The 22,146-nt window shown below is 39.0% G+C and overlaps 1 protein-coding gene and 1 pseudogene across 16 annotated transcripts in view; both read left to right on the forward strand.

Moving 5' to 3' along the window:
• Positions 1–22,146, forward strand: part of RGS7 (regulator of G protein signaling 7) — a 335,498-nt gene that overhangs the window by 67,495 nt on the left and 245,857 nt on the right. The window lies entirely within an intron of this gene.
• LOC138393355 (ubiquitin-like FUBI-ribosomal protein eS30 fusion protein) lies at positions 3,316–4,804 on the forward strand (annotated as a pseudogene).

Here is a 22,146-nt window from a genome sequence, read left to right on the forward strand (position 1 = left end):
AAAAAAAAAAAAAAAAAAACAATTCAGGATATGAATGAGATATTTACCAAAAAGATAGATATCTTAGGGAAAAAAACTCAAACAGAAATTCTGAAACAGAAAAAATTTATTGAAGGAATACAAATAGGTTTAAAAGCTTAAAAAAAATAGACTAGACCAAGCAGAAGAAAGAATTTTAAAACTTGAAGCCAGGCCTGTGGAAACAATCCAGTCAGACAAAAATAAAAGAAACAGAATAAAAAAGAATGAACAAAGCCTTCAAGACATTTGGGACAGCATAAAACAAAAAAATTTATAAATTATCGATATCTCCAAGGATGGAGAGAGATAAAAAATTGTAAAAAAAAAAACTATAAATAAAAGATGAAAACTTCCCAAGTCTAGCAAGAGATTTAGATATCCAGATCAGGAGGTTCAGTGATCCCCAGGGTAATACAATGCACAAGATGACTTTGCCACAGCACATTATAATGAGACTGTCTTAAGAGCAAGTGAGAAAGGGAATTCTAAAAACAGCAAGAGAAAAGCATCTAGTCACCTATAAAGGAAACTCCATCAGGCTAACAGTGGACCTCTCAGCAGAAATCTTACAGGCCAGAAGAAAATTGGATGATCTATTCAAAGTGCTGATAGGAAGAAATTACCAGCCAAAATTTCTATTTGCAGCCAGATTTACCTTGATAAATGAAGTAGAAATAGTCTTTCCTGGAGAAGCAAATGCTGAGGGAATTCATCACTACTAGATTGACCCTACGAGAAATGCTCCAGGATACAAAATCAATGTACGAAAACCAGCATTTCTATACACCAATAAAAATTTTGCTGAGGAAGAGATAAAGAATGCAATTCCATTTACAATGGCTACAAAAAAAAAAATACCTAGGGATATAAAAGACCAAGGAGGTGAAAGATCTGTACAGAAAAACTACAAAACACTAATAAAATTGTAGATGACACAAACAAATGGGAAAATATCCCCTGCTCAAGGATCAGAAGAATTAATATTATTAAAATGACTATAGTATGCAAAAGAATCTACAGATTCAGTGCAATTCCTATCAAAATACCAACATCATTTTTCACAGAATTAGAAAAAAACAATCCAAAAATTCACATGGAACCCAAAAAGAGCCCAAATAGCCAAAGTAATTTCTGGGCAAAAAAGTAGAAAGAACAAAGCTGGAGGCATCATATTACCTGACTTCAAATTATATTTCAAGGCTATAGTCTTGAAATAGCATGGTCCTGGTATACATGTAAAGACATAGACCAATAGAGAACCCAGAAATAAAGCCATGTATTTATAGCCAACAGATCTTTGACAAAGCTGAAAAGAACATACCTTAGGGAAAGGACACTCTTTTCATTAAATGGTCCTGGGAAAATTGGACAGCTATATGCAGAAGAGTGAAACTGGACCCCTAATTCTCACTATATACAAAAATCAACTCAAGATGGATTAAAAACTTAAACATAGGACCTGAAACTATGAAAATACTAGAAGAAAACCTAGGGAAAACTTTTCTGGATATTGGTCTAGGCAAAGAATTTATGATTAAGACCTCAAAAGCACAGGCAACGAAAACAAAAATGGACAAGTGGGACTTAATTAAACTAAAAAGTTTCTGCACAGAAAAATAAATAAACAACATAGTAAAGTAATAACCTGTAGAGTGGGGGAAAATATATGCAAACTATTCATCCAACAGGGGACTAATATCTACAATATACAAGAAAGTCAAACAACTCAACAAAACAACCAATGATCCCTTTTAAAAGTGGGCAAAGGACATGAATAGACATGTTTCAAAAGAAGACATACAAATGGCTATTGAGTATATGCAAAAATACTCAACTTTATTACTCATCAGACAAGTACAAATCAAAACCACAATGAGATATCATCTTATCTCAGTCAGAATGGCTATTATTAAAAAGACAAAAAATAACAAATGTTGGTTGAGGATGCAGAAAAAAGAGAATTCTTATATACTATTGGTGGGAATGTAAATTAGTTTACGCTCTATGGAAAATAGTTTGGAAAATTCTCAAAGTGGATTGGATTCTCAGTGGATTGGATGAGCCTCACCCACATTGGGGAGGACCATCTGCTCTACTCAGTCCACCAATTCAAATGCTAATCTTTTGCAGACACCCCCTCAAAGACACACAGCAAAATAATGTTTAACTAAATATATGGAGACTCCTGTGACGTAGTCACGTTGACACATAAAATTAACCATCACAGAAGTGTTGGGCAAGTCCTGCTATGAGAAGGCACTGGAGCATCTTGATTCATTTAATGGGAATTGTTTGAACCAGGGGAACACCCAGGCGAATTTTCACATTTGGTTTCTCTTTTTTGTCACCATTTGAGACATAAATATTTCAGTTCAGTACAGATTTTTTTATTAGTCCTCGTGTGACACCAGTCTGTCCTAGTCAAGTACATTAGGAAGCTTGGAGGTCTTCTTTGGGTGAGGATCATAACGTTTTTTTAAAGGTTTTAAGATCTGTTTATAATTTTGGACTTTTTAGTCCACATCATAAAGGAGCCATTTTAGCCCACCAACGTAAGTTCCCACCAACAGAAAATATATAGGTTCACTTTCCACACAGGTTTGAAATGAAATGTGAATGCTTCAGCCACTGCAGTGCTGTTTAAAATAGGAGCCATACAGAAGTGAAAAGGGATGTGCTATGTCTGAGCGGGGAGTTTTATTTCTACACACATTGCTTCATAGTTATTCTGAATGTCAGGTCCTCTGCATTTCTCATGACATAGAGCAACAACTTCCCCTGAAGAAGGAAAAGACGACCTACTAGAACTCCCATTGGTGCTTGTTTTTTTTTCAACTAAGACAGATCCTTGATCTCTGAGTTGCAAGTATACTCTCCAAGCATATCAGCTTGGAGAAAACTGCTTCCGTTTTCATGTAAGCCATGGTAGGTTGGCTTAAATTTTGTTTGTTAAAAAAAAAAAAAAAAAAGTTTAAGTAGATTTAGGGTAAAGTTTTACCCTTGTAGGATTTGCAATGTGAAGAACAAAATGACCACAGATTATTCAGAGAGTATTTCTGCATTCCAAGCTGGACGGAAGGAATGCATTTCTGTTGTTCCTTGTGTCCAATTTAAAATACGGTACTCGTCAGACAAAGGGCGTGAGCTTGCTTTTGTCATAGACCAACAGTCCCATTCTACCTGGCTCGGCTGAACTGGAGCAGTTCAATAGGAATTGGCCCCATGGGAGAGGAAGGGGCACGCTAAACCTAGGATTAGTGGGAGGATCAGGGAGTCAGGGCAAGGCATTCATAAATGGAGCCAGTGGTGGCGGCAGGGCTGGCACACAAGGCCTCTCAGAGGGGGTGAGGTTTAAGCATAGTTCTGAAGGAAATGAGGTAAATTAACTAAGATTTTGTAATACTCAAGGTCCCTGAGTTTATTTTGAAAAAACATATATCTGGTCTTGTGTGCTATCCAACTCATTTTGCTTACCAGTAGATGCACTGTGAAAAATAATGAGGTTCAGGAAGAATGAGCTATAGTTAACAGCTTCATAATGTTCTGTTTGCGAACCAGTTCCGAGTCGACAGTCCTAAATGGCTAGGATGATATACAATGCTGCAGGATTCACTCTTGTATTATTCAGACAGCCGTGTAAAATTCCACTTGAAAATCCATACATTAAGTTGTTACAAAAAAACCCAATAGGTCTAATTGAGGTTACTTATGATGCATTTAGATAGAGGAAATGTATGTACGGCTCAAAGAGTAGCAGCTCTCTCACTCATCATTGGAATCATCTCTCTTTTTCAGTTTCTTTCCTTTTCAATCAATCTTTCTTTCTTTCTTTCTTTCTTTCTTTCTTTCTTTTTTTTTTTCATTTTTCCTGGACTTAATCTTTTCTCTTCCTTCCCTTTTTCTTGCTTTCTAAATCTTACCAGGAGCATATGGATGCACAAGCCGAACACACACCTTCTGGCAATTATTCTTGGAATATGCTTTGGCAAATTATGTGATAATTGTATTACTACTCTCACCGCCTAGTGGAATCTAGCATGACAAAAATATGCAATTCGGCAGGAGGCCCTGCCAGAGAGGCCCCTGGGAGGGAACGTGGGGTGGAACCCAGCCCTCTTTCAGGTTTATTTTTACTTGCCGGCGTCCTCCAGGCATTGCTGTGTGGGTCCACCAGGAGGAGTCTACCCACGTTTCCACAAAATGTAGCCTTGGACTACAGCATGTGCCACCTCCACAGTCCTCCTCTCATGTTCAGCCAAGGCTTCTAGGCTGGTTACAAAAGAGATTCTCTCAAAAGAGACTGTTCCACTTTCCTTAACAATTAAAACTAATCTCCAGCAGTGATGGGGCAGGCAGCCGTCGGTGAGGGTATGCGCGCCCTCCCTCCTTCGTCTTTTTAGATCCCACCCCCGTGGTAGCGGCTGTGGGGTTGAGGTTCAGGAGCTACCCACCCTCGAGGTGACCATCCAAGAGATGGTCACCCAAATCAAGTCTCATATAGCCTCACTGCAGGGCATTGCCTGGGAAGATCCAGCCATGCTCCTGGCAGGCATGACCCTGGAAGATGAGGCCACCCTGGGCCAGTGTCGGATGGAGGCGCTGACAACTCTGGAAGTAGCCGGCTGCACGCTTGGAGGCAAAGTCCATGGTGCCCTGGCCCTGTGCTGGGAAAGTGAGAGGTCAGACTCCTAAGGTGGCCAAAGAGGACATACAGTACAATCGGCACTCTGTCAGTGTTGTACCTACCTTTGGCAAAAAGCAGGTCCCCAGTGCTAATACTTAAGTCCTTTGTAATCCTGGCTTTTTCTAATAAAAAGCCACTTAGCCCAGTAAAAATAAATAAACAAACAAACAAATAAATAAAAACTAATATCTTGGGAACACGAGTTAGGAAAAGAAAAAATGGTCTGGGTGATCAGTATTATTCTGTGTAATTAGTAAGAATCTCTAGAATAACGAGTGAAGAAATTCCTTATATATTATATTTGTATAAACAAATTAAACAAGGAATCAGATTTGTAAAGTAATAGTACAGGTTTCTAGTTAAACACGTGCATGTTCCAAAATGCCAGTAAAAGGTATAAAAGATGAGGTTAACTGTGAGAAGAAAGGAGTCAGGAGCTGGCTAGAGGTGTTCGCACGTTTTTGGTATATTTAAAGAGGTGGGAGCTGTGGAGACTGATTTAGCAGAAAGACAAAGCCCTAACTCAGTGGCAGGCGGCAGCTTGGGTGATTCTTTCTCTCCCCAAGAGAGCAGAAAAGGCCTCTAGCCAGTGACTTTGGGGTGTCCCACTAAAAAAGCTCTCCCTGCTCAATCGTGCAACATCAAGGCCCACCTGCTGGCAAGACCACCAGTGTGCACAATGGTACAGTCAGCTTTTTAACATCTTCGTTTCAAATGTAAAGGACAGGGAATAATGTTAGAAACGTTTTAGAGTCAGACATTTTAGAACAACCTCTAAAAGGAAAGACACATACTATAGTAAAATAAACAAACTGAAGTTAAAATCCCCAAAGTATAAACAGAGGAAGTTTAACATGTATAGAAAAAAAGAACACTTAAAAAAAAAAACCTCATAGTTAATCTCTCAGAGTCATAATAGAAGATGCAACGTATTCTATGCTAAAGAGAGAAATCAGAGAAGAGGAAAGAGTTATTTGAAATAAAAAAAAATATGTGTGCTGAAAAAATAAATAGGAGTCTTAAACAATAAAGTTGAAGAAATCTCCCAGAGAGTACAATAAGAGGCAAAGAAATTGACAATAGGAGGGGGGCTCCTAGCATGTGATTACTGGAAGTTCTGTAGAGAGACAGAGATACTAAGGTCAAAGACATCAAGAAGGGAGTAAACCCATAACTAATGGAAGCCGAACGCACTATATGGGGGAGGGACACGCTTGTAGCCCTGGCTTGGGTGGGGCAAATGCATTACATGTCACCAAAATATTTGTACCCATATAATATCCTGAATAAATAAATAAACAAAAAGAAGTCAATAGAAACGATGTGAGAATAATTCCCCAAACCAAAGACTGTGCATCTCCAGAGGGAAAGGACTGCCAAGTAGACAGCAGCAAAAACTGCAAGAGAAAAATCCAGGCAAGTCACAGTGAATTTTTAGAACACCAAAGAGAAAAAATAGGACCAAACAAAGGATTGGGAATAGGAGTAGATTCAGCAGCACCCGGAAACACTAGAAATCAATGCACAGTCCTTTCGGAATGCTGAACAACCATGGCCGGTCATGGCCATCGTCCTCCAAACTAGGATGCTAGACCCAGGCAGTCCCGCCATAAAAGGTGAGGAAGGAATAAAGATATTTCAGACAGCCAGGAGTGCCTAAATCTACCTTTTATGCATTTTTTTTTTTGTTGTTGGAAAATGCTGGACAAGGGGAGAAACAGAGAGATGGAGCTGGGATCCTGGAAGTCAGGCACCCAGCCTCAGGGCTCGTCTGAGGACAGATGCAGAATAGCTGTGTTAGCGCCTCCAAGTGGAGGCGTTTCCAGGTTCTTGGTGATCACTGGGAGGAAAGAATTTCAAGACATACCACATAAGCCAAAGCAAGCAGCTTTTTTTTTTTTTTTTTTTTTTTTTATTGAAAGATTGAAAGGGAGAGTTCTCTTTCCCTCTCTCTCTCTTTCTCTTAGAGAGAGGGGCAGGCTCAAAAAGAGCAGTGGTTTCTGGTCTTTTGAAGTCTTACTAATTGAGGGGGAAGAATATTCAAGGCTAAGGAGTTGGCTTTTACTAAGAATTTGGGTGGTAATTCCTAGAATTGGGTTCCCTCCCATGTTTGTACTTTATATGATTTTCTTGGAACTGTCATGGTGATTTCATGGGCGGAGAAATTTTAGAACCACAATGTAAACGATATTGTAATTATTGAAAGTTCATGTAAGGTGACCTAGCTAGCTGACAAGCCGGTTGAAGCGGATCCTTGTCTGTGGTTATCAACCCCTTTTAGTTAGACTTTAACTCCTGCACCCACTCTGCAAGCCCCGGCATCCAAGTCTCAGCCCTGTCTCCTAGTCTCCTACCCTAACAGCTGTACAGGTGGCCAGAAGAGTACCAATTCTAACCTGGAGACAAAGGCACAGGCTCCAAGGCAGAGATCTCCAGGGAAAGAGAAATGAAACTGGATGGTTTCCTGATTTGTTGGACTAGTGGAACACAGGTTCCATTTAACTCAGGCTGACTTAGGTTTTACTTGCATCCTTACTTGCATATTCAGAGGGCAAAGGTCGGCAGGATAGGAGTATAGGACCAATCTCACAAGTACAAGCCTCGATCCAGAATCTGAAGAGTTTTTAGGGAATGGGAGAAAAAGAATCGTGGTTTCATTGTGACATTTTATGTCAAAAAGGAGTACCTAACACTTCTTAAAATAAAACTGTATTCTTCACTAAGTTCCTAAAGTTTCTACGCAATGCTTAGTAAATATCAGGTGTGCCATGAATAAATACTAGTCGAATGAATGAATGAATACTTCACATATGGTTCGTAGTCCTACAACGCGTGGGAGAATACAAGAGCCCTCACCGAAGCCTTTAGTAAATATATTGAGGAAAGATAATGCAAGTGAAGTAGCTCTGCCTTCAAATGAGAAAGCCCAGGAAATGAATGGGTGTTCAACGGTGACTAAGAACGGGATAGAGTTTTTAAATGAAAGGAAAAGGAATGGAGAGATTTAGCCAATTATGGAGCCAAGATAATCCTGATAAAAGTCACTTTCAAAAATTAGAGAATGGAATAAGTATGTGATCTTGACAATAACCAACTCTCCAATCCTAGGGGTTTAGCTAACAGATTTAATGAGGCACCCAATTATTTTGAAAAAAAAAAAAAAAATCACAAAGACCTGGCATGGTGCCAGAACTACGGATAGACGCTGTAGTTTTTAAAATAGGTGAATAATAGTCTTGAAAATTTGGTGTTAATCCTCAGAACAGAAACGTGATCAAAATGAGATAGGGTAGAAGAATGGTAAGGGGCTGGGATTCTGAATTTTCCTCATTCACAATTACCCTGGCGGTCTTCCCAAACTCCCCCTATAGATCAGCTCTATTCCAGCCTCTGGAAGCAAGTCTGTCTTGTGTATTAAAAGGCAGAGAAGAAGAGGCAAGTGAATAGAAATTGCCAGTCTACCACTCAGATATTAATAACTTGGGGATTAAGGTGACCTGGCTGCTAATATTATATCCCATGAGTCAATCTGAGTAATCAAATTTCTGTGTTTTTCCTGAGACTGAGCATTCACCAATTTATTTATATCTGCTCCCCTATGGCTCAGTCCTTGTCTTGATAACTGGTCTAATCCTTTCTTTGTTTTGCTTGTCTGACCTATGAAAATCTTGGAGCCCTGTCCCCACCTCCAACCATCTTGCCTGGACTCTGCGTCCTGTGTTTCAATGTTGATCTCACCAGACTCCCTCTGGCTATGCCTCCTGTGGCTGTTTCCACCTGCCTGCAGAAAGCCTTGCTGCATCTTTTTGGCCTCTCTGCTGTCTTTTGCTCACCCGATGCCATTTACCCCTCTGCTTTCGGTGTGCTCAGAATCAACCCTGTACTGTAACTTGGCCCATGAACGAGTCTGTTTGATTGCCTACTCTTCACCCCATTGGTGACAGAGGGATGCCATAATCACATGGTACCTGACACTGGACACGTGATATGGACAGCAGTTTATTAATCACGTACATTCACAGCAGGGGGAGAACACTGCACCACACAGAGCCTCCTAGAGGCTGCTCTTGGGAACAGCGTGAACAAGCAGGGAATGTTGGAGGCAGCCTTCATTGTAACAAGAGGTTGGGGTTACCTCTGGTTCCCGTGGAAGGATGTGATTGGCTTGTTTGAATAATTACATCTACTAGAAGGGAACTGAAGCCCGCTACTCAGGGGTAAGCGGGAACTGAGCCTGCACTCCTTGATAAGGGGGGTTCTTTGGCTAGAAGATCTTACTGTGGGAGCACAGTGGGGAGGGGAGCTTGCAGTGAGGCCGCCTGAGGACCTCCTGGTTTTCCCCAGATGTCAAGGCACATGCAATATTGAGCCTTAATTTTAGGCGTTCATACCACATTGTCCTTCCTCTGTCTCCTGCCCTGTTTGTGTGTGTATGTCTACCTCATCCTCCCCTGCCCCAACCATAGCATTTACTCTTTCATCTCTTACCACATCATGGGACAAAGTCAACCCACAGCGTCGATCTACTTAGCATTATAAGATAACACGGCTTGATGGAAACCTCAAGATTGTCCACCTGAATAACTTCATTTCATAGCTGAGGAAGCTGAGGCTGTGGAATGCCCTGACCACAGTCACATACCTAGTTGTGACCAGAAAGAGCATCTTGAAAGCATGACTGTAACATTTTAAAGTTTTTTCATCAATACATAGAATTACTATCATATGTTGAAAAGAAGACATGTTCCTGTGAGAAACTATTTGTTCATAATTTATGGAAATTTTAAAAATACTCCAATACAAGTTAAAATATTAATAGCTAAGTAACTAATGCTATATATTGGATAAGCTTTTAAGACCTCCTCAAATTCAGGGTGGTGCACAGTGGCTACTAATAAACAACATAGACAACTTTGTGATTATTTATTATTTCTTATAATTTGGAAAGAACAATAATTTTCCTACCTCCTATTTAAAACCACAAAGCCACCATTTATATGAATAATCCCTGACATGAAGTTCTGTGACATCTGACTTGTTCCTCCTACATTTTCTATGGATATAAGAGCATCCAGGCCTGTGTCCCTCTTTCTCACCCCCAGAGTTTGCAATGCCAGGACATGCAATCATTTGGGAAATGTGAGCTCCATGGAACTGGCATTTCATACTCTTTTTTTTTGAAATTCATTATTTGTTGACACATTGTAATTGTACATATTTGTGGGGTATAATTTGATGTTTTGATACATATATATGTTGTGTAACGACCAAATCAGAGTATTTAGCATGTTTATCACCTCATACATTTATCATTTATTCTCTGCTGCATCCTTAGTCCCTTGACACATACCAGGCATCTTGTAAATGCCTGCTGAATCCTGAATGCATTAAGTAGATCCACCTGCTGCCAGAAGTTACCTCCTGGGCTAAAGAGTATTGAGCCCACCTCATTACAATCAGTATGATCTCTTCTGTTTTCTGTGTACTTGACAGATATTGACAGATAGACAGAGATGCTCAACTTTGGGCTCTCACAAAATAAGTCAGAGAAGTGCCAGGGACTGGCCCCATTCCTTTTACTCACCATGCTATACCTATACCTCTAGAGCCATTCCAGTGAAAAATAGAAATTCCTAATTGGTCATTACATGTTTCCCAGAGACGGGGTTGTTGGCCAGAAGCAGGTTGGTAGAGTTGTAGGAAGTGTGCCCATTATAAGCTGTTGATGATATTTTAAATAAATGAGGGAAATATTATGATACATTGGTTTTCTTAGTGAAAATGCAAATAGAAACTAGAAGCAGAGACTGCCTGTAGCCATGACTCTCTTGAAGAAGTGCAGTAGCTCTGTTTAGAAATTAGGGATTAAAAAGGGAGGTCTCCCTTTGGGAACAACTGACCCATAAATTTTAAACTCTGTGATTTTATAAATATGTTGCTACTAACAATAGTAAGAATGTAAGATGGGGCCACCATTCTGAACTATTGATTCAGAGGTTAAGCTAATTTTCTGTTTTGCTTCAAAGCTCACAAACAAATCTCTATTCCCACAGACCTGTGCATTAAGGACAGGTAAAACAACCTCTCTCATGAGGCTTATTGAGATTATTGATAGTGTCCATGAACTTCTGGCAGCCGTTTGGCTGAAAGCTATTGCTGCCCTGGATATGATGCCATGAAGATAAAATATTAATTTATTTGATTGACACTGAGATACTTTGCAATCCCATCCAAGAGACATAGAATGCCTGGGTCCCCACCAGCTGAAATGGGACACTAAATATTTTAAGAACTGTAATAATGGGCTACTAGCCATAGACACATGGATATCTCCTGTAGCCTCTGTAGTATTTGGGAACTGTCCAGAGTGGCCTCTTTCCCTCTTCCTTTTCAGAGACACTGTGAAGTAACAAAATACCAAAATCTTGCAAGGGGGAATGAGGAATGGGGTAGAGTGGAAGAGTTTCAACCTTGCATGTGAGGGTCTGAGATTCAGACTTTGAGGATATATAAAATATGTCTTCCTGTTAATTACAATTTCATTTCACTTGAAAAATCCCTTTTCCACCTGTCCTTTAAAAAAAAAAAAAAACTATGTGGCCAACTCACATAGTATACATGCAAAACATATTTACTATTTTAATTTTAATAAGAAAAATTTCCCTCATTTTTTCCATCTTCAAATAGACCATAAAGAGTCAAAGAAAATAGCATTTTTGATTTCTTGCTTTACTAACCATCGTGGGTTTTCTATAGACCTAGTATCATTAAATGGATAGTTTTCTTCTTTTTCTTTTCTTTCTTTTCTCTCTCTCTCTCTTTCTTTCTTTCTTCTTCTTCTTTTTTTTTTTTTTGGTTAATATCATGGCCATTGATCCTTATTTAGCACCTGTCTTCCAGGTATGAAAGAATAGAATAGAATGATAGAGCTGGAAAGGATTTGGGTGACCATTTAAATCATTGCGCTCATTTTTGAGAGGAGCAACTTTCAACTCAAGAGGAACTAAACCTAGAGCACAGGTCTTCTAGTCCCAGCTGCTTGTACTTTCCAATCCGTGAGAACAGCAATCCTTCTGTTACAACACAAATGTTTATGGAGCAGTTCCACTTTCAGACTGTTTTAGATGTCTGATGGCACCTTCCCTGGAATTACAGGATGAGACAAAGGATGGGCAAAGATCAGTAGGATGGAGAAAATGGGCATTAAGGTGGTTTGCTCTTGATGTTCACAATTATCAGTAACCTTCACAATATCATGCACCTATAAAGTAGGTAACATTATCATCGCCATAGAGAAGATGAAGAGTTCAAAAGTCAGAGAGATTAAGTGCTTTATCCCAGGTCTATGTACATATGGAGCAAAAAACAAGAAACACCCCAAAACCCAACTATGCCACACTTTACTTTTTTCCCTATTTGCACCTGACCTGCATTCCTTTTAAATTCTGAAGCACAAGTGCTTGACTTGGCTGCCCTGTGTAAAGTAGGTGTGCCACTTTGAAGACAGATATAGCTTTTTCAGGTAATAGCAGATATTTGGTATATCCAATAGAAATGAACAGAAACAGTGAGGTTACATTAAATGATTCAATTACTGAGTAAGTATTTAAAGCTGGTTTGTCTGTGCCCAACAGAAGCCAGGATCAAAGGAGCAGTACTGAGCAATCAGTCCCTAGCCTCGAGTGACCTACAGCATATTGTGAGTTTCCAACAAGAAACAGTAGAGTAATTAATAGGACAGTTGTGGCTTAGCCTGTGAGTGTTGTAGCAGCTCAAAGAAAGGTGAGACTCACAGAGAAGAGCTCCACGGTGAAGGTGGGGCTTTGGGTGGACCAAGCAGTGAGAATTTGGGTGGGTATAGGACAAATCCCATATGAACTGTAGACAGCATGGTATAGCTCAACGAGCATAGGACTTGCATTCATTCTGGTCTTCACAATTCAACAAATTAATTATGGGATTGTGAAAAAATATTTTAATCCATAGGCTAGGCCCTAAAATGAGGAGATAAGACTATATGATCACTAAGGTCCTTTCCAGTGCTAATATTTTACAATTTTAAACTGTACCAATTAATTAGAATGGTGTCCGTTGAGGCTGGGCTACATGTCATGAGAACCAAGGATTCAGGGACAGATGCAGGTGGCAAAGGGACCCAGTGTCCTACGTGCTTTTTCCTGGACACTTTCATTCTTGGCCATCAAAAAATGTTGTTGCTGTTAGATTAGTATTTTAGTGGTTTATAATTTGTTCCCCATTTTATTCTTTGTGGTATCTTTTTGGTCCTTATATTTATACCTTTACACGTCACCCCTGAAAGTCCATTAACTGGTGAACTTGTTGAAGACAGGGTAGTACACAATTAATATTAATACTGTGCCTAGTATCATGCATGCCACATATTTGCTGCTCAAAAAAATATTTGCCAGAGAGAATTAAGCAAAATATCTAATGTGCTTGTCACCTTTTTGGAACATGAGAAAATTGCAGTAGTCCTTAAAATTGATGCTACTAACTGGGAGGAGGGGCAGTGGTCAAAGAAGGGGAAAGTGGCCTTGGTTATATGGGGGGAAAAGGAACAGGGGCTCATACCTCAATTTCTCTATAATTTTCATGCTCTGTAATATGCTCCCCTGTGGCAACTGATACTGCCTACAGTCTTGGAGCATCACTATTCCTAGTTAGATGTAGAAATATTTTTTAAAAAATGAAAGTATAGATTTTAGACTGTTTTCTTTGGGGTCCTGTAGGATAACAGTCTAGAAATGAGAATTACCATGTTGCTAGGCAAAGTTCATAGGTGTAGAAAATTTTCCTTGTATCTTACCTCCCACAGAGGATCATTTGAGTAGTTTTTTTCCTCCTGAATTTTTGCTTGTTAAAATTCAGTCTTCAGTGATGTTCATAGAGTTTCTAGCCCATATCAGTATAATTAGAACCTACCGAGGGTGTCTGTTGCTTGTTAGGGCTGTAAGTGTTCTGACCTATGTGACCTTGGTCTTTGCTAATGGAAGGATGGATTAAGAACAAGCTGTGGCTACCTGGGAAAGGGGTTACATTTTATGATTTCCTCCTTTTATCTGTTTAATTCTGTTCCTTGAAAGACATTGGTATGCGAGCTTGATGTAGCTCTCGCTAACTATGTAAGTAAATTAATTGCCTTGGAAAAGGTCACCAATAGCTTTAAAGATTATAAATTATGAGATTCAATGAAACAAAATTCTGCCATTAAAATCCCTCTATTACTTCTTGAGTCTGAAACATATAAGACCTTTAGTCTAGAATGGTTTTCTCATTTCTCTCCCACCCACGTACCCTGTCAATTTGTTTTATCTACATATGTCTAGGTCTTTTTCCTCATTTCCCCAGGGGAAATGGGATTCACTGAGATTATTGAAGTGCTGCAATTAATTCTACTTCTGTAGGAGAAGGGAAATCTTTCCAGCTTCCGTAAATCTGAATGAATGGGATGAAATGAAAAAAAAATAAAAATAAAAATAAACCTCTTGCCAACCCAGTACACTATATATGTGAATTATCAAATATAGTCTCATTAGATAGTCAATTGACTTTTCCTTAACTGTATCTGAGGCTTTCAAGAGATCTGAATTCTTAGGAAGTTGGAATTTACAATGTCTTTATACTATACTACAATGTCTTTATACTATATAGATGTCTATACACTATTTACATCATCCTACCTACATTGTATGATAGATTGTTAATTTTCAGTGACATTAAACAGTGTTCTTCCTACTTATTTAATATTTGATCTAGTGGAGTAAAAGCTAATTCTAATTCTAGCAAGCACTTTCTACATGAAATCTGGCAAGGCAATTCAATTCTTTGTACCTCTGGTTCCTTATCTATGAGACAGCGCAGAATAGATTTTCTCCTTGTGTGTGTGTGTGTGTGTCTGTGTTCTGCAAGGAGGGTAGGAATATCAGGGGTAGAGAGAGAAAAGGTGGGGAAAGAATCCTTCAGGATTAAACAATTGATGCTTTACTTAGAGTTTGGACAAAATTTAAGCCTCCAGAGGAAAATATATTGTTTTACCTTAAATTAGATTATAAGCATTTTGAAGGCAGGGACTGAATCTTCCCCACATTATCTGAGAGTATTCAGGGAACAGCCTCAAAAATAGCAAATTTACTGGTTCATGTTGGCATAATCTCACTTGGTTGTTTTAACTTTTTTAGAAAGTTTTCCAAAGTGTAAATCAGAAAACAGTAATTACTATGGTTTGAATGTTTGTGTCCCTCCAAAAGTTATATTGAATCTTAATCCCCAATGCATTAATATTAAGAAGTGGGGCCTTTAAGAGTTGAGTAGGTCATGAGGGTTATGCTGTCATACATGGGATTAGTGTTCTATAAAATGGCTTGAGGGAGTCTGGTAGTCCATTTTTTGTGCTTCTGCCATGTGAAGATGCAGAAAAAGGTGCCATCCATGAAGCAGAGATCCAGGCTTCACCAGACACCAAATCTGCTGGCACCTTGATTTTGGATTTCCCAGCCTCCATAGTTGTGAGAAATGAATTTCTATTGTTTACAATTACCCAGTTTAAGGTATTTTGTTATAGCAGCCCAAATGGACTAAGAGAATAGGCCTAGAAGATATATTTCACATATATATCACATATATTTTCCTAGTAGCAGTTTAAAAATAATTGGGGTCTTGCCCATTAGAGAAGTTTGACAATGTCCTAGCTACAGTCTGAATGTTCATCTTTCCCCAGAATTCATATGTTGGAATCCTAAAATTCATATGTTGAGTTGTAATGGTAGTAGGAGGTGGAGTCTTTGGGAGATTAACAGATTGTGAGCGTGGAGCCTCGTGATTGGGCTTAGTGCTCCTACAAGAGACACAAGAGCTAGTTCTCACTCTCTCTGTTCTCCACATGTGAGGGACACAGTAAGAAGGTGGCCATCTGCAAGCCAGGAAGGGGACCCTCACCACACACCAGATCTGGCAGCACCTTGATCTTAGAGTTTTAACCTTCAAAACTGTGAGAAATAAATTTCTATTTTGAAGCCATCCAGCCTATGGTATTCTTGTTATAGAAACCTAAGCTGACTAAGACAGTTCCTTGAAGGAATCATGCAAATTATAAATAAGTGACCAGTGGGAATACCTCCCAGTTACAATGCATCTTCTTCCTCAATGAATGACCGAAGTGTTCCAGTGGATACCAGTTGTATGATACTTTTCTGCATGGAAGCTCTTTGAAATCATACCCAGCGTTGGACAAACATTTTGTTCAGAGAATGAAAGTCTTTTTAATGATTTCTATATCTTTGGAGAGAGAATATAAATTTTTACAAACACCCAGAGATGCTCTGGAGATGTATCATTTTAAATTATGCATAAATTTTAAAATACTGACACCCTAATTTCTTATATAATCTTACATAAATAGAAAATAGATAATTCAGACTCGCTGCAATGAATTTGTTTTATTTTGGGGGGCTATAGGATTATAGAACAGGGGTTCCCAACTGGTGAACTGATGTCTTCAAAGATTTTGAAACTTTAATCCATGTTCAGTTGTATAAATATTATTACTCTCCACCACTCCTCTTTTTATAATACTTTCAAATGGCAAATCTCTCAGGGCTCAAGCCCTGTCTGCTTAAGTTTGGACTATGGGCTTCCTAAATGTTTACAGTTTCTCTTCACCTCCCTTACTCGGTTTAAACATAGTAATTGTAATTTTTGTTGTTCCCTCAAGTTCAGGGCCTGTTCATATTTACGTCTAGCCTTAGAATGCCTTTTGTTTAGTTAATGTTTCTTGTCATGGACAGTTAGTTCCTAGAATTCTGTTTGGTCTAGGTTGAACCACACTGTGTACAAGACACGGGTGTTACTAAATATACCTGTCAGTGATACAATGGAAGGTTTTTAGGTGATGATTAATGCCAGTCTTTCTTCTACAAAACCCAATTTCAGGAGTGAAACATTATAGATAGGTTCTTATTCCCAGGAGAAGCTCAGAGTGTATTTATTTACACCTCGTAAAATTGAACACAGCCGATTCAGAACTGGTGATACTGTGCTTGTACTGTTTCACATTTATCACCCAGATGAACTGAAAAACAATAGTTGCTGACTAATAATTATATAATCAGGATCAGAAGAAGGTGCTGTTCATTTATTTAAAAGAATGGTAAGAACTTTAGCAAGCTGGCTTTTAAGATTATGTATCTACAGGGTTAGAGAGATGACTGCAACAGTCATCTTCCGTCCCCGTGAGATGTTCTATGTTTCTTTGCCTGTAAAAGGAGATGGTTGGATGGGATGGGATAATCTCCCAGTTCTGAAATTCTATGATGCTAAGTTTGGGTGTTTGAGTGTAGAGTTGGTGAGTTTTAGCATTAGCTTCAGGAATAAATTGAATATTTCTTGGGAAATCTCAAAAAGGTTGGTTTCTATCATTTTTCGGGTGGTAAAGACCAGTCTCCCAGCCCCATTGGCTTTTTTTTTTTTCTTTTTTTTTTTATTTCATCTTGTTATGGGGGATACAGAATTGCAGGCTACATACGTTGCTTCTGTACCGCCTTTCCCCCCAAGTCAGAGCTCCAGGCGTGTCTGTTCCCCAGGTCGTGCGCATTGCACCCATCATGTAGGCCCATTGGCTTTTATTTCTCACCTCTCTCACTGAGAAAACACTTACAGAGACAGACACCAGAATCTTCTGTTTGTCTCCTACTAATAGTGTGCTACATGTAGATATGACAAGTAAATGATAATTATTTTCATCTGAGTAATTATCAACAATGTTGTTCATCTTTATAAATTCTAGAGCTAAACTGCATAAGCAGAGGCAAAAATAGGTAGAAACCTACCTGACAGATACAGTTGATAAGCTGCTGCTCAGACTAGAAAGAAAATAAGTAATGGAATTCTATCTCAAGGTTATTTCTGACCCAAGACACTACATATTACATAGGCTCTCCCCAAGTGTCTGGAAAGTTGAGAATCTTCAGAGAACGAGTGCTGTTAATTTCTCAGCACGACAGCAAACCCTAGAAGTACATCTGAGTTTGAAAGGGGCAGTGTGCCTTGGGGTGGTTCAGCTAATTTAGTCTTTGGTCCCCAGGCCCAAGCAAAATAAACTCTCCTGCTTTATGAAGCCTACCTAGAGGAGGTGGAAATGCCATAACTCCTACCCTCAAAATACTTACAAATTATTTATTCCAAAAGCTAATGTTGGATGCACGTGGGTGGAAGCTGTCCTGAGACTTGGCAAAGTCCAGGCAAGAGACGCCTAAGTATGGTCCCAAGGCCTCCTCTCCCTCTGAATTCTGTGTACCTCCTGGAAAACGGGCATCACATCATAGACTTTTTCTACAGCTTACTTGCAAAACATGTAAGTGAACTGAGAAGACACTAGGCTGTGTGTGACATGTTGCCCAAATATTGAAACATCACAGGGATGTTTCTCGAAGAAAGAAAAATCACCATGTATTACTCAGGGGGTGTCAGCTTAGGGGAATGGTGACTTATGGGGAACTAGGGCCTCTGCCTCAGTAGTAAGCTCTTCTTTCATCATCTGTTTCAGTTGCTTTCAGAGTCATCAAGAAAGAAGGCCAAGAGCCAGCCTTCTGTAGCCCTGTGCTTGTGGTGGACAAGTCATGCTTGCCCTGCTAGGCCCTGCATCCCTACCATGGAAATCCAGATGTGGATACTGGGGGATTTTTTGCTCTTCAAAGATCCCCCAAATCATTCACCTCTCCAGGAAGCAAAAGGATTTCCTACAGATGATCTAAATGTTTAGACCTTGAGTAAACATTCTTGAAAAATATCAGCACCCCTTAGCTGGGAGAACCTTCTTCACTTCAGGCAAACTTTGTGTGCTTATCCTTCAGATGATTTCCTTCCTTTACCTTCTTCTTCAGAATTGTATTTTCTCTGCAGTGAGTACATAACAATAAAACATTTTGGCAGAGAGTCTTGTCTTGCTAAACTGCAATGATAAAGTGAGACATCTGAGTAATCAATAGTGTCTTTAGGCTTCCAAGTTGAAGCCTTCAGGTACCTTTTCATTAGTACCAAACATAAAAATTAATTAAAAGCAGCTGGGAACTAATTTGTATCTACGCCACTGGTAGTAGCTTCTCAGTGTCAAATCGTTGTTTGAATAATGCCTCAAAATATTGTAAAAGTGCACAGACACATTCAAAAAGTTCATGATTTGGCGCAAAAGCAGAAGGTTTGGAAATACACCATGAAAGATAGCTTTAACATGTTATTATTTTGCATTGATAGACAGATGTCAGAATATCAGTCAAGGACACTTATTGAGCACCAACACTACGAGTTAGAGATTCAAGGATGAGCGAGGCATAGTCTGTGCCTTTCAGGTGAGCAGAGGAGACAGACACGTAAATAACAAACACAGCAGAACCACTCCCTGTTCAGGGGGCTTCCAGACAAACACAGAGCTCAGCCTCATCATTTGCTGAATTCCTGATGCCACCAATACTTCTTGGTTTGTACAGGTTATTTTTTTCCTCTTGTGTTATTAGATTTTATATTTGTTACTCGACAGATGACAGGCACCATTTGACAGGTGTGCAAACATTCCTCAAACAGCCATTTGTCAAGGGGCCTTTATATGCCATAAAGGCTCAGTGCATACAAGAGAAGGGTCTGGGAATACGAAGAAAGGAGTAGAAGAGGAAGCTTTGGTCTGCACTATTTTCTGTGATGTTTTTCTCCAAACATCATTTACTCCCACATATTAAAGTGCTTTGGTTACTTTGCAGAAGGTGGGTATCAAAAAAAATGCAATATTAACAGTTTTGCATTGGTGACTCCTGGTATTATTTAGGACATTGTTTTGCAGTTCATAGGCTGAAAGTAGAATGGCATAAAGAAGGAAACAATTACACAATCATAGAAGAAAAAGAATCCTAGGTGCTTTTGCACTGTTTCACTAGTGTAAGCTTTAATTTACTCTTATTCCTCTCCCTCAATAAAATTCCGTGCTCTTTCATTTTAAAAAATGATTTTTACTAAACATTAAATAGAAAAGGATAGTGTAAAATATATGTATGCCATATAGAATAACACTTCAGTAAACATCTGTGTGCTTGCCACCAACATTAAGAGGTACAACTTTGAGGCCCTCCCAAGTTTATCACGTCCCCCGACTAAAAAGTTACTGATCCTGAATTTTGTATTTATCATTCCTTAGCACTTGCATGTGAGGTGCACTTGTCTGAGAGTTTCTAAGACATGTACCTAGGAAGGGATTGCTGGGTCACAATGTATGCACATGTGTGAAAGACACAATATTACTAGTAAGTCAGTTCTCCCCCAAATCATCTGTAGATTCATTGCAATCTCAATTGAAATCCCAGCAGGCTTTGTGAGTAGAACCTGACAAACTGATTCTAAAATTTACATGGAAATGCAAAAGGCCTAGAATTGCCAAAACAACTTTGGAAATGAAGGTCAAGGTTAAATAATTTATTTATATGACCCATTTCATGACTTATTATAAAGTAAGTAAAATAGTGAGGTATTGGCATAAAAATAGACCATTAGATGAATGGAACAGAATAGGAACCTAGAAATAAATCACACATATGTGGTCAATGATTTTTGACAAAATGCCAGGAGAATTCAATGGGGAAAAGATAGTCTTTTCAAAAAGTTGTGTTATAGCAATTAGGTACTCATATGTAACAAAAACAATAAAACAGCCTGACCCTTACCATGGACCATACATAAAAATTGACTCAAAATGAATCGTATGATAAAAATCAAAACCTAAAGCTATAAAACTTTTAGAAGAACATCTTGTTGTCCTTAGGTTTGACAAAGATTTCTCATATGCAACACAAAAAACAAAAAGAGTCAACAAGTTAGACTTCATGAAAATTAAAACCTTTTTTTCTGTGGAAACCCTTTGAAGTGAATGGAAAGGGAAGCAGTTTCTTCCCAACATTGATAGCATTGGAATATGAGGAAGTGTAACTTGGAACTGCTTTAAAATTAATTGAACTGTTCAAATTAAAAGGTTTGATTCAAGGATATCCCTCTCCTTTTACTTGGAAATAATTATTAAGCCTTTCTGACAGGGTAGGTCCTTGTTTTAAAAGAGATTATAGCCTAGAAAAGGAGACAGGCAAATGTGCAAGGTGTGTCTCATTTTGTAGATAAAATGAGAACATATTCTCTTTTAAAGAGAATGGTTCCAGCCTCTCTCCTGCTTGAGTATAGTAATTTCAGTCTTTTGGAAAGTTCTCTTCCCATGTATTTCTGGGAGTTCCTAGGGGATGGCTGCCTTTAAATGAACTTCCTGTTGCCGCTATATTCTTCAGCAGACATGCTTCTCAGTTCTGCCCAAAGACCACTGCCAGCATTCCTCTATGCCCCCACTTCTGCAGTGGCTTTCTTTACACTGCTGCTGTTTTCCCCTGTGATGCTTCATCCAACCATGGGCCCCTAATTCTATAAGATTTACAATATGTTCAATAACACATGGAAAAAAAAAAAACAATTGATAGTGGCTACTAGATATGGCTCCTATGAGAGCAAACATACCCAGAGACTCAGCTGCTAGCCTGTTGTCCTGTTGGAGAAGTCAGTTAACCTACCCCCAAAGGACTGCTCACATGTAGATATTACCCGTTCAAAATCCAGAGCCATGTCTCCTCCAAGTTTCTGAGGAAGAGGAAGATTTGTTCTTCCCATCTTCATTCTTTCTAGTTTAAGACATGCCTTCCCAAACCTTGCATCTGTACCAGAGTGGATCTCTCCATTGGAATATGGACAGTGAAAATATCTACTTTCTTCAGAAAAAAATGTACCTTCTACCCACAAGGGACATGGTCTGGTTCTAGGATTTCAGTCACACAGTCATGCTGGACCTCAGCAGTGAAGCATATTTCTCTAAGTCTTGAGTTATTCTCTAGAAATATATGACAAGTGGAAAAAGTCAGGTAGACTTTATGAAGCCAGGTTCCTTTTCCTTCTACCATCATGTCTGCCTTTCTAGCAGACTCTGTGGCCTACGTATCCTTCCTACTATTTTTAGATTTTTAGGGGGAATATCAATTCCTGATTTTCCTTTGAGATAGTTCACTCAATCTTCATCTGTACCCCATCACCACAGACAGACGCATTTTCTAAGAAAGTAATAATATATACCTGTATGGGTCAGCTTAAATTTATACTTGGAAAGAGAATCTTGCTCTAAAGGAAAGAATCTGTAGGCATTCCACTCTGCCCACCATAAAATATCTCTTTTACATCATTTTAGCTTCTAACACCTCTGCACCCAGAAAAATCTCTGCTGTACATTTACATATCTTATGGTCCTTCTGATAAAATGTTCTCTGAATAATGAGATGGTTTGCCTCCAAGGCAAAAGCAAATGTTTCCATCTTGCAATAGAAAATTTCTCTGCTAGATGCTCCAAGATGACAGGG

This window comes from Eulemur rufifrons, chromosome 11 (assembly GCF_041146395.1).
Source record: "Eulemur rufifrons isolate Redbay chromosome 11, OSU_ERuf_1, whole genome shotgun sequence".
Classification (NCBI taxonomy): domain Eukaryota; kingdom Metazoa; phylum Chordata; class Mammalia; order Primates; family Lemuridae; genus Eulemur; species Eulemur rufifrons.